The following is a 12,316-nucleotide window of genomic DNA, read 5'->3' as shown; positions in this document are numbered from 1 at the left end:
GAAGTCTATCTGTAATTCCTGATACTGCTGTCAATCATCCCAAACCTTGACATGAGTACAATACTGTATGTCAGTCGTATGATGATGTATTTTTGGATTTTTTTTATTCCTGTAAGATTTTCTGCATGATGTGTAAACATATTATTATTACACCATACATTAAGACATCTTATTGTGGATTTGATCATTTTTCAAGATCCGATTCGTTTCATGAGATCCAATCCAATCTAATCCAATCAACATTGTGTTTTGGCAAACCTCCTTAAGGGTGAGTCTCTTTCCCTTGAGAAGGTGTAGCTCACTTTCAAAAAGAAGTGTTACCTCACTTCTATCTCTCCATCGTCCTTGAACGGAAATGCCGTTCGCGATTCCCCTGTACACGGCCATGGACGTGACGTTCTTTTACATTTATTGGGCTTCAGATCCAATCTTCGCCTCGGCTTGCCAACCAAGGTTGGGTTGTGTGTACAAAAAAAAAGAAAGATGAATAGGATATGGCCTCTCTTGAGATTTTTTTGCTTCTTTGATGTGTATGACCTGAAAGGATGTTTGATAATCTGGTGTAGCATAATGTAAGCCTGGAAATAAAAAAAAAAAGTATTGTGGGTAGGGGGGGACGGGACGGTGGCTTAGTGGTTAGCACGTTCGCCTCACACCTCCAGGGTTGGGGGTTCGATTCCGGCCTCCGCCTTGTGTGTGTGGAGTTTGCATGTTCTCCCCGTGCCTCGGGGGTTTCCTCCGGGTACTCCGGTTTCCTCCCCCAGTCCAAAGACATGCATGGTAGGTTGATTGGCATCTCTGGAAAATTGTCTGTAGTGTGTGTGTGTGAGTGAATGAGAGTGTGTGTGTGCCCTGCGATGGGTTGGCACTCCGTCCAGGGTGTATCCTGCCTCGATGCCCGAAATTGAGCAACTTAAATTTTATTTATATAACGAACTAGCTATGTCGAATTCGTGTGGTTATGTTATGAGTGAAAGAATTGTAGAAAAGCATTAATCATGGGCCATAGCAATGGTCAAATTTTAGGCAAAAAGTGTTAACATACTGTAAAGTACTCGATGATCAACAATAAAAGGACAAGCAGGAATTAAAATCTGAACAAACCAAAAGGGTTTAAATGTTCATATTGTGTAAATGCAAAGACAAGAACAAAAAGAAAACTGATCAACCTGTTACAACACCACCCGCCATTTCCCCTCTACGCCACCAGACGAGGCTGTGTTCTAAAATCTCCGGGTCACACGGATCACTTCCCGGGATTCATGGACATTTAAACTGGAAGTAATTCCAGGGATTTTCAGAGCATACAGTACCAAGCTGTTCTATTGTCTCTATATTGACCTTTGCTATGTTATTTTCGGTTTCTAGTGCTTTCAGATTTGTTCGTCTCTTCCGGTATTTGTTCGTCGTTTATAAAACTGTTTTCATTTGGCTTTCCTTGCTAATGTTTAGTCTAGTTGTCCTGTAGGTTTTGTAGAGGGGTGGAGCTTTGTGTACATGGGTAAGGATAAAGGGTCGAGTTAATGACTAAAATAATAATAATAATAATTCAAATAAATCCCACTATTTAACCATTACAGACCTAATCTTGAGAATTTTGGACAATTCTTTAATAATATTCCTGTAACTCTTTTTTTTCCCAAAAGGGAAGAAAGCAAATCTGCTATCTCGTATTCATTTCAAAGTAAACAGTAACATAAAATCAGTTTCTGACTTCTGAGCCTTTCATAAGCAGCGGAAATTTTTCAACCATTAAAATTCTGTGTACGATTATCTGTGTAACAGAGCGAAAAAAAACAAAAAACAAAAATTAGTCCTGAATCATTTCACATCAGACTTGCAACAATAAGAATGATTCATTCTTTTATGCTTGAAAATGTCCTATAAGTCGATTTCACATACAGATTTTCACATATCCACCCATTCCCCATCCATCCATGCATCTATCAACCATCTATCCATCCTTCCATGCGCCCATTCATCCATTCTCCCATGCATTCATCCATTCCTCCATCCATCAACCATCCATCCGTCTATGTACCCATTCATCCATCCATCCATCCATCCTTGCATTTATCCATCCATCCATCCATCCATCCATCCATCCATCCATTACTTCAAGACTCATGTTTACAAATGTAAATTCAGTGTATAAAATTTTACAAGATTTAAAAGTTAGACATGAAATGTAACGCACAACACGAGAAGCTATACTTAAAAATATAAATTTAAAAATCTAAATTGCATAAATTACAAATTACAAAGTGGCTCTGTATAAGGACATCTGCAAAATGCCGTAAATGTAAATTTCAGTTTTCTGTCATGACCTTTAATCGCCTCATTTTTCCACTCCGCTGATGTGCTTTCTAAACTCCCCTATTCTCCACTGATATGATTCATTCATTTGGAAAGGCTGAACTGTGCAATAATTTACCATGATGGTCAAAGCTATCTCAACAGCCCGGAGGCTCACCGATGAAGCATGTGGTCCTCTACGTATTTATCATGTAACCTGAAAACACGAGAGTTTAATTACTCCATCAAAAAAATGACCTCTATGAATATGTAAATAATTTAAATAGGCAGCATTTCATGTAGAGTGTGAAGCAAACGGGGAGAGCATTCAAACGAAAGTGACGAACGTTTAGGGAGGGAGGGAGGGAGGGGAAAACCTGGGCTTTCCAGAAATTGAGTCAAATCTGATGTATGAGGTGAGGGCTGAATTATTTACATGAGGATAATCAGTTAAATTTCACCATCTGGGCGCGAGTGAAATGGACGGGTAAAGAGAGGATAATGAGGTAGCGGCATAAAGCAACCTAATGACAAAAAAGGCCTGGTTTAAATCCGAAAATTCGTTTCTGTGGATAAATAAATGGGAAATGAAACAAGAGAGAGAGAGAGAGAGACCAAGCCATGATACTGCTCTTGTTATGGCTCTTTATGAGAGGTAAAATCCATCCTGTAGCACCTTTGTTGTATGTAGCTCTTATTTATTTATTAATTTAAGTCAAGTTAAGTTAGGTTCTCTCTCTCACTCATTTTCTACCGCTTATCTGAACTACCTCGGGTCACGGGGAGCCTTTGCCTATCTCAGGCGTCATCGGGCATCGAGGCAGGATACACCCTGGACGCAGTGCCAACCCATCGCAGGGCACACACACACACTTTCATACACTCACACACTACGGACAATTTCCCAGAGATGCCAATCAACCTACCATGCATGTCTTTGGACCGGGGGAGAAAACCGGAGTACCCGGAGGAAACCCCGAGGCACGGAGAGAACATGCAAACTCCACACACACAAGGCGGAGACGGGAATCGAACCCCCAACCCTGGTGGTGTGAGGCGAACATGCTAACCACTAAGCCACTGTGCCCCCTGTTAAGTTAAGTTAAGTTAAGTTAAGTTAAGTTAAGTTAAGTTAAGTTAAGATTTTTATTGTGTCTTGCCATGGCCTTGGCCTAAAATGCAAAAAAAAAAAAAAAAAAAAAAGTCTGAAAGCTCTACTAAAATATACCATAGTATTAGACCTACCGTTATTAAACATTTAAAAAGCAAATGGGATAAAACTGCAGACTTAGGCTTTTGCTTCTTTCATGCCTCAAGGCAATGAATCCTAATTTGCAAGTCAAGCGAAGGGTTATTGTTATGAAGGTTTCTGCTGGCCATAACAAATTCTGTCCGAAACAATGCCGTTATTGTGATTGCACGGAGCACTTAGCCTCTTAGTAAAATATTTATTTCTTCACTTATTTTTTCTTTCTCAAATTAGATGCGCCTCATCCTGACAGGCGATGCTAAATCGGCGTTTCCGGTTATTTATAAAAGATCCTTTCAAAAGAGGTTCTTTTGTCTAATTTGTTAATTAATTGATTCATTGATTCTTTTATTTATGAATGAGGGAATGTTGATAGTGTTTTTTTTTTTTTTGTTGTTTTTTGTTTTAATGCAATTTATTCCCAGTTCAATATCTATACCGAGCCGCTAGCTTATAGACGGTTTTAGACATCTTAACGCTGGGATGACTTTCATTATTATCTTCTTATTTACATCATCTATACTGGATGATAGCTATGAATTATGATTAAATATATTTTAGCGATTATTTTGTTTTTTAAGGTCACTATATGACGACCGTATATAACATATGACATATATGACAATAGCTCAAGGTAAACATTATTCATTCCTTCATTCATTCAGTCATTCGTTCTTTTATTTCTCTTCAGCACCTGGTCTCTGTGGGGTTCGCTGTGGAGCAAAATTATTCAAATTTCAAATTCAGATTTTATTCAAAGGCAAACATTTACGTTTACGGCATTTGGCAGACGTCCTTATCCAGAGGGACGTACAAAAACGTGTCTATCGATGAAAACACTAATACTGGTTCACTAGGTTATATTATTTCAGTTTTTTCAAATATATACATAAAACAAGCATGAATGAGAGAAAATGAGAGATAGGTAACGTGTGTCAGGAAAGTGTAGGTCTTCACCCGTCGTTTGAAGATGACCTGATGTTCGGACATCTAAGGAAAGTTCATTTCACCACCTCGGTGCCAGAACAGAAGAAGAATCTTGATGTAGACCTACCAGTCCATTCGGGTCCTCAGGCTGGTCAACACCTAAACCCTGGTCCTTCTCTGGACTTTTCAAGACTGCCACAACAACCAATACCAAAGCTGGACGTTTGCACAGTGCACAGCACAATTTGCGTTACATTCATATCTTGCACTTAAACAATATTCATATGATCATATTTACACGCAACACTCAACACTACCTCTGTTTCTGATTCTATTATATATGTCATTTATTTCTTTTTTATATTGCATCTACTTTTTGAATCCATTACTTCATTTTATTATTTACTCTCCTACTTGTTATTTATATATCAAGGACGGTCGTAAAACAAAGTATCCTCTACATATCGTAACGCGTATTATTGTGTATGTGACACGCTGAATTTTAATTTGAATTATTGTCACAAACTCAACCGTACACGGTACGACAGGCAGTGAGACGTTCTTCAACCTTCTGTGTCATAAAAGAAGATTTAAAATCGTTTTCATCGAAATAGAAACAAGCTATAAAACAAAAAGAAATATATATATATATATATATATATATATATATATATATATATATATATATATATATATATATATATATATATATATATATATAGAAAATAGAAAAATATGTAAATATACGAATATGGCTCAATTGCAGAATATAGCTGTGAATAAAATGCAGTATGTGATTTGCATGATGGGTCTTTTATGATGTTCTTCAGATGGAAGAAGCCAACAAAATGTACTTTCTACCTTAAAATCCCAAATTACAAGTTTTACTGTATAATGATTTTTTGGTTCATCAGTATGAAGGATTAGAAAAAGTGCATAATTATTTGTTTGAGCATTTTGATATTCCACCAGAAATGGAGGTCTAGGGTAGATCTATTCGAACATTGAGGGAAAAAAAGTGTTCAGACAGATTTAATATAAAAATCATTACTAGTCTATTTTGCAGCAAATAAATAAATAAATAAATAAATAAATAAATAAATAAATAAATAATAATTTTGTAAGAGAAAATGTGATTTCATCACTTAACAGAAATTTCTTTAAATTGTTAGTTTGACTGGATTGAATGAAGTGTGATCAATTCACTGTGGGTCTGAGTCTTTATTCAGGAGTTTTATAATCCGAGATCAAATCTTTTTTTTTTTTTTGTATGAAAACAAACTGTGTTAATGTTACACATTTCAGTCATGTGGAATCGAACGAATCAAATTGCATTCGAATAAAATAACAAGATTAAATTTAACGTACTTTAAAAGAATGTAAATATTCTAATTCTATGCTAAATAGCTTAAAGATACCGATGTGGTGCTTTTGCTGTCTGACGAAATGAAATCAGAACAGTTCTTCTTCACTAAAAAAGGAAAATGTTTGAGCAAAAAAAAAAAAAGATAAAATGTTAATTGCAGAATAATGTTAATTATTAAAATTGTTGCTTATTTGCTTGATGCGTTCAAAGATTCACAAGACAATAGTTTAGTTAGTTTGTTTAGCGCTCAGTATTTGATGCGGGATGAATAGAAGTCTGTAGTTGACTTGTTAGAGGCTCTGCCTAGAATCGCTATCGGAACAGGCAGAGCGGTCGATAACACGAGTGGACAGGGTTATCGCAGACAAATCCATACTTGCAAACGAGGAAAACAGGCTAATGAGGTTAACAAGCTGATTAGACTGACAAAAAGAGTGGAAGATACGTACAGTATACAGTATGTTGCTGTGTAAACGTCTCACGTTGCCGGCAAGAAATTTGTTCTTGTTTTTTTTTTTGTTTGTTTGTTTTTTTACAGACAACATGATTTAATTGCTGTTTAAACTTTTCACAAAAAAGTTAAAGTCCACAATTGAGGAGTAACTTTTACATCCATTTACAAATATGCATGCAAAGTAAAGATGCTTAAAAAAAAAAAAAACATCCAGCATTGGCAAAACATCCTTTACAATATATACAACTAAAAACTGAACAATTTTTAATAACCGTTATAAATAAAACATTTACAGCACTTGTACTATACAATAACGACACTTTAATTTAAACTCTTATCATTCGGCTTTTTCTTGTGTTCATGAACAGATCCATTTAACATTTCATGCCTGAATTTCATCATTATCCAGATGTTTCGATATTTCCCAACCTTCACTCAACCGTCTCCTGAACACGTCGACTTCTGGGAATTATTTGCCGTGTTCTCACACCTTTAACACGATGTTTGAATCTTTGATCGTTCAAATTTCTAATTCAACTCTTATTTGACATGTACGGAACTTTACACTCATAAAATAAACGGTTCTGTGTCAGGGTTTATGGTTTTGTGAAAAACTTTTAACATATGTAGAACATTTCCATTTTTCAGGCGATCCTTCGTAGCAGAAAAAAAGGTTCTTTAGACTATGAAATATTTCTTTATAGCAATTTAAATAGGTTCTTTTTAACTAAAAGGTTCTTTGAGGAACCAAAAACTTCTTCAAGATCTTCTTTGGCATGACTGATAAAACCCCTTATTTGTTCTTCCTGACACTTTCATTTTTAAGAGCGTACACGGTACAAAATTTACATTTACATTTACAGCATGTGACAGATGCCCTTATCCAGAGCGACGTACATAAGTGCTTAAATCTCTAACACTGAATACATTAATGCTGGTTCACTAGGTTACAGACTTAAGATACGATGAGTTTAAAACATTTGTTCAAAGTTACAATGAAAAACTGTCAAAGGTTTTTTGTTTGTTTGTTTGTTTGTTTTTAAATGCAAAAGATAAGGAAAGAAATGCTAGTTGAAGTGTTTCCTGAATAAGTAGGTCTTCAATCGCCGCTTGAACCACTGGAACCAGTCGAGCAGTGCTGGTAGATCGGAGGTTGCGGGGTGCAGTGCGAGGAGTGATGAGGGCTTTGAGGTAAGATGGAGCTGGTCCATTTTTGGCTTTGTAGGCCAGCATCAGTGTTTTGAATCGGATGCGTGCAGCTACCGGAAGCCAGTGGAGGGATCGCAGCAGCGGGGGTGGGGGGGGGGGGGGGGTTTGAAAACAAGCCAGGCAGCTGCATTTTGGATCATTTGCAGAGGACGGATTGCGTTCATAGGTAGACCTGCCAGCAGTGCATTGCAGTAATCCAGTCTAGAAATGTAGTGAAATGCTTTAGACTGTCTAAAATAAATATCAATACTTAAGAAAAACAGCATAAAACATTTACATTTAAACATTTCAATAAAAATACAAAGCAGCTGTACAGGAATTTCAATTTAGAATATAATCCTAACATTTTGATGAATATTTTGAAAGAGCGAACAAAATGAAATAAAAATTTCCTGAAGATCATAGGACGAAGCAAAGCTCGCTCACGTCTTCTTTATTTTATACCGATAGTGTGATTTATCCTGATGGGGTTGCTTCAGAAGAAAAAAACCTGCCTCAAATCCTGAACATAAACTATAATTTAAAAAAAAAGAAAGCCCTTAATGTCCTCATGCTGTTAGAATGGATGGTAGCGAAATGATAAAAGAATTATTGTAACCATGTTATAAAAGAGTTATCGTTGGAAATGGATTGAGATATTTTTTAAATGGTTAAACACAAGTTTTCTGAGATTCAGTGATGACAAATGATTTAAATAAACAGTTACAAGAAGTTATAAGAAGCTAAACCGCACTATAATCGTGGAAGCCAGAAACTACTGTATGCTCATCTCCTAGCATACGCTCATCGTATTAGCGTTACGCGTGAGCCAAACACGGCTTTAACTTCATCGCAATCTCTTGACACAGTGACGCGTCCCTAAGCAATGGATCATAACGGTAATTATGTTGACTTGTATACAATGACAGGATGAGCCCCGTTGAATCTCTGCCCAGAATGTGACATTGTTAGCAGTCGTCCAATTACAGACAACGTCTTGCTCCGGAAGAGCGTTCAATCTTGTGTTTGACAGGATGTTGTTCGTTGTTAGGGGATTGTGTAGTGGGTTGAGAGTGAATGAATGGTCGATAGCAACTCTTTTCCATCTGTGCCCTTTTTAACCAGAATGATATTGCCGACGTGTCGATGTGCGAAACGTAATTTATAAGAAGCTGTAAAATATGAAAGCCTGATATAAGAAAGGTCAGGTCAGTGGTCGCTTAGAGGGTAAACGTTCCAGAGGGTTCTGAGAAGGTTACAAGAATAACATTCTTGCAATGTTTCAAAAATGGAATTGAATAATGGTGGACTGTAACGTTTAGAAATCTATAAAAAAAAAAAAATCAATTGATTGTTTTATTTACATTTAATTTATACACTATATACTTATAGATTTATGTATTTACAGAATAATAAGTGTTTTTGCACTGGAGGCTTTTTACTAAGAATTTATGTTTTTAATTATTTAGGAAAATGAGTCTTTATCTAATTAAATATTAATGAATTTCAGGCTTCGTTAAACCGAAAATTTAATCTTCTGATGTTAGGGAAAAGTCTGTTGCTTTTGTTTAACCAAAAAAAAAATTAAACTCAAATGTGAGTTTTGTGAATGTGAATAAATCCAAAATCTAATTAGTGCTAAAGATGAGCATGTAAAATTTTAAGAATTATTTAGATATATAAACGTCAGTACTCTCCACTCAATCATGACCTTTTGTGTATATCTGTATATATTGTATATATTTTGGGGCTGCATGTTGGCTTAGTGGTTAGCACGTTCGCCTCACACCTGCAGGGTTGGGGGTTCGATTCCCGCCTCCACCTTGTGTGTGTGGAGTTTGCATGTTCTCCCCGTGCCTCGGGGGCTTCCTCCTGGTACTCCGGTTTCCTCCCCCGGTCTAAAGACATGCATGGTAGCTTGATTGGCATCTCTGGAAAATTGTCCATAGTGTGTGAGTGTGTGAGTGAATGAGAGTGTGTGTGTGTGCCCTGTGATGGGTTGGCACTCCGTCCAGGGTGTATCCTGCCTCGATGCCCGATGACGCCTGAGATAGGCACAGGCTCCACGTGACCCGAGGTAGTTCGGATAAGCGGTAGAAAACGAGTGTGAGTGAGTGAGAGTGAGTGTATAAATTATATAAGTAGGTGCGTAAACCAACTCTGAACACCAGAAACCTTAACAATATACAGTAAGTATTGAGGCAGCTTTTAAGCTTAAGCTGAGATGTGGTAGCAATATGCATTTAGTTTGTTGTTTGATTTAATAAACGAGGCAAAATGCAGCAGATCAATCACAAATACGCTCAGATGTACTTTTCTCTCTGCTAGGTGTTGAATTAGTGAGCCGAGTTGAGCGTCCATTCACCGACGTCTTGTTTAATCTCTTTTGCGAGCTCAGGGCACAACCTCGTCCGTCACCGCTGTTAGCAGTACATGTTTCAAAGGCGGTTCATTATTAGGAAAACCGTGATCCTGCTGTTTCAATTCTTTTCTGCTGGTATTCTGACTGAAACACACCATTAAAGAGGTGAAACCCTAAAGAGATGAACCCCCCGGCGAGCGTCTCACCTGGGAGAGTAAAGAGCATCGATTCTCCTTTTCTCTCACTCACTTTTCTTTTTTTCCCAGGCCTTTTTTTTTCAAAGAGGAAGCCATTACCAAGCCAGCCAGGCAAGACCACATGAACTGGACATGGCCTCCATTAGGGAGGCGAAGGCCGAGTAAACATGCGTCGTGCTTTTAACATGCTAAAAAGGAAAAACTTTAGAAAAAAAGAAAGCATATGGAGTTGTAGGGAAGGAAAGGAGCGAGGTTTTGTGTTCATGTTCGGTGAAGATAGTAATTCAAGGGGAATGAGAAAGGTGATGCTGTTATATTTTTTATGGCTGCTTCGTGAATACTGCAAAACGTTTGCCAGACCAAGAGGAAAGAAACTCTTACCCTTTCGCAAAGAGGTTTATTTAGTTTAATCATGGATTGGAAAAGTCAGTAGAAACATCAGAGGTTATTGTTTATCTAAAGTAAAAAAACAGGATTGAAAACCTGTTCATGTTTAAAGACATTAATCTCATGGCATAATGCTATCTTGGGCAGCTCTTCTTAATTAAGTCTGACAAGAAAAATGATTTGTGTAATCTGAATGATGTTCAATTTTGGTTCCTTTTTTGACTGTAAGGCAGTGGTCCCCAACTCATTAAATTATTTCCATTTTATTTACTGTGGTGTATTTCTCTCGGGTTTGTGCGACTTTCCATGCACGAGAGGTTAACCGGGAGCTGAGAGACGTCACCTAAAGCCGCACCAATACAGCGCATGCGCAAAATATCGTGATATCGGGCCGGATTTAGGTGACGTCTGGAGCTGAGCGGCTGCGAGCGGCAGTGGTGTTGTAGCTTTGGTGGAGAGAGAAGGTGTGTATCGCTCTTCTCTCTGTTCACCGGTACTTTGTCATGTTTAACAGTGCTTGGTGTACGTGTATATTGTGTTTGCTCAAATTTAACCCACAAATTAGCAAAAATGAGCACGAAACAGACGTCGTTAGAAAGTTAGAAACTCTGCCGGTGTTCAAGTCATGGCGGAATACCCTGAGATTGTCACCACAGCACTTAAATCCCTATTGCCCTCTTCAACATGCTATCTGTGAGAAGCGGGGTTTTCTGCAGTGACGGCAACCAAAACAAAACAACGGAATAAACTGGACATAAGTAACACACTTCGGGTGTCATTGTCTCCTATTACCCCAGATGGAACCGTCTTGTTGCAAAGAAAGAAGCTCAGGGTTCTCATTGATTTAGCGTTGTAGTGAGTTAAAAAGGCATGATTAAATACAATTAAATTAAAATTATTAACTTTAATTTATTTGTATAGCCGCCGCCACCCCCTCACCCCCAGCGGGCCGCAGTAAAATTATCAAACATTGGGGACCACTGCTGTAAGGGATTCTTCAAATTCTTGATAGATGCAAGTACAGGCATTATTGTAAATATATATATATATATATATATATATATATATATATATATATATATATATATATATATATATATATATATATATACGTATATATATTACATACAGACTATGAGCAAGGCTATTAAAGGCAGGCAGATAAAACATAAAGCAAAAATAACACAAAACAGAAAAAACATGAAGCAGACAAAACACAAAACAGACAAAATGTAAACCCTACAAAACAGTCAAAACATAAAAGAGACAAAACACAGAGCAGACAAAACACAAAACAGATAAAACACAAAACAAAAATAACATGAAGCAAACAAACAAAAAGCAAAAATGAAACAAAGCAGACAAAACACAAAGCAGACAAAACACAAAGCAGACAAAACCCAGGACAAACAAATCACAGAGCAGACTAAACAAAAAGCATACAAAATACAAAGCAGACAAACACAAAACGGAAAAAAACACAAAACAGATAAAACACCACAAAATAACACAAAGCAGACAAAACACAAAACAGACAAAATGTAAAACCTACAAAACATAAAACACAAAGCAGACAAAACACAAAACAGACAAAACCTCAACACGAGCATAACACAGAGGTACACAGAAGCTTAAACAGTACAATGTGAAAAGAAGGAACTAAATAACACTAGAACTAACTTCTTTTGTGGGTTTTCTTTCAACATTTAATGTAACTCCGAGCGGATAAAATTGCACATTCGAACAAATGTAATTCTTTTGAAGGTCTTATTTTATGTCATCTGTTCACTGGTTTATATGATAATATACATCGCCATAGCCGATACACCAACTTTCATGTTCTTAGGAAACAAAATTAAAAAAAAATACAATAAAAAGAAGAAACCACTTA

This window comes from Tachysurus fulvidraco, chromosome 9 (genome assembly GCF_022655615.1).
Source record: "Tachysurus fulvidraco isolate hzauxx_2018 chromosome 9, HZAU_PFXX_2.0, whole genome shotgun sequence".
NCBI classification, from domain to species: Eukaryota; Metazoa; Chordata; class Actinopteri; order Siluriformes; family Bagridae; genus Tachysurus; species Tachysurus fulvidraco.
The sequence above is the reverse complement of the archived record's forward strand: the minus strand, read 5'-3'. Positions refer to the sequence as shown.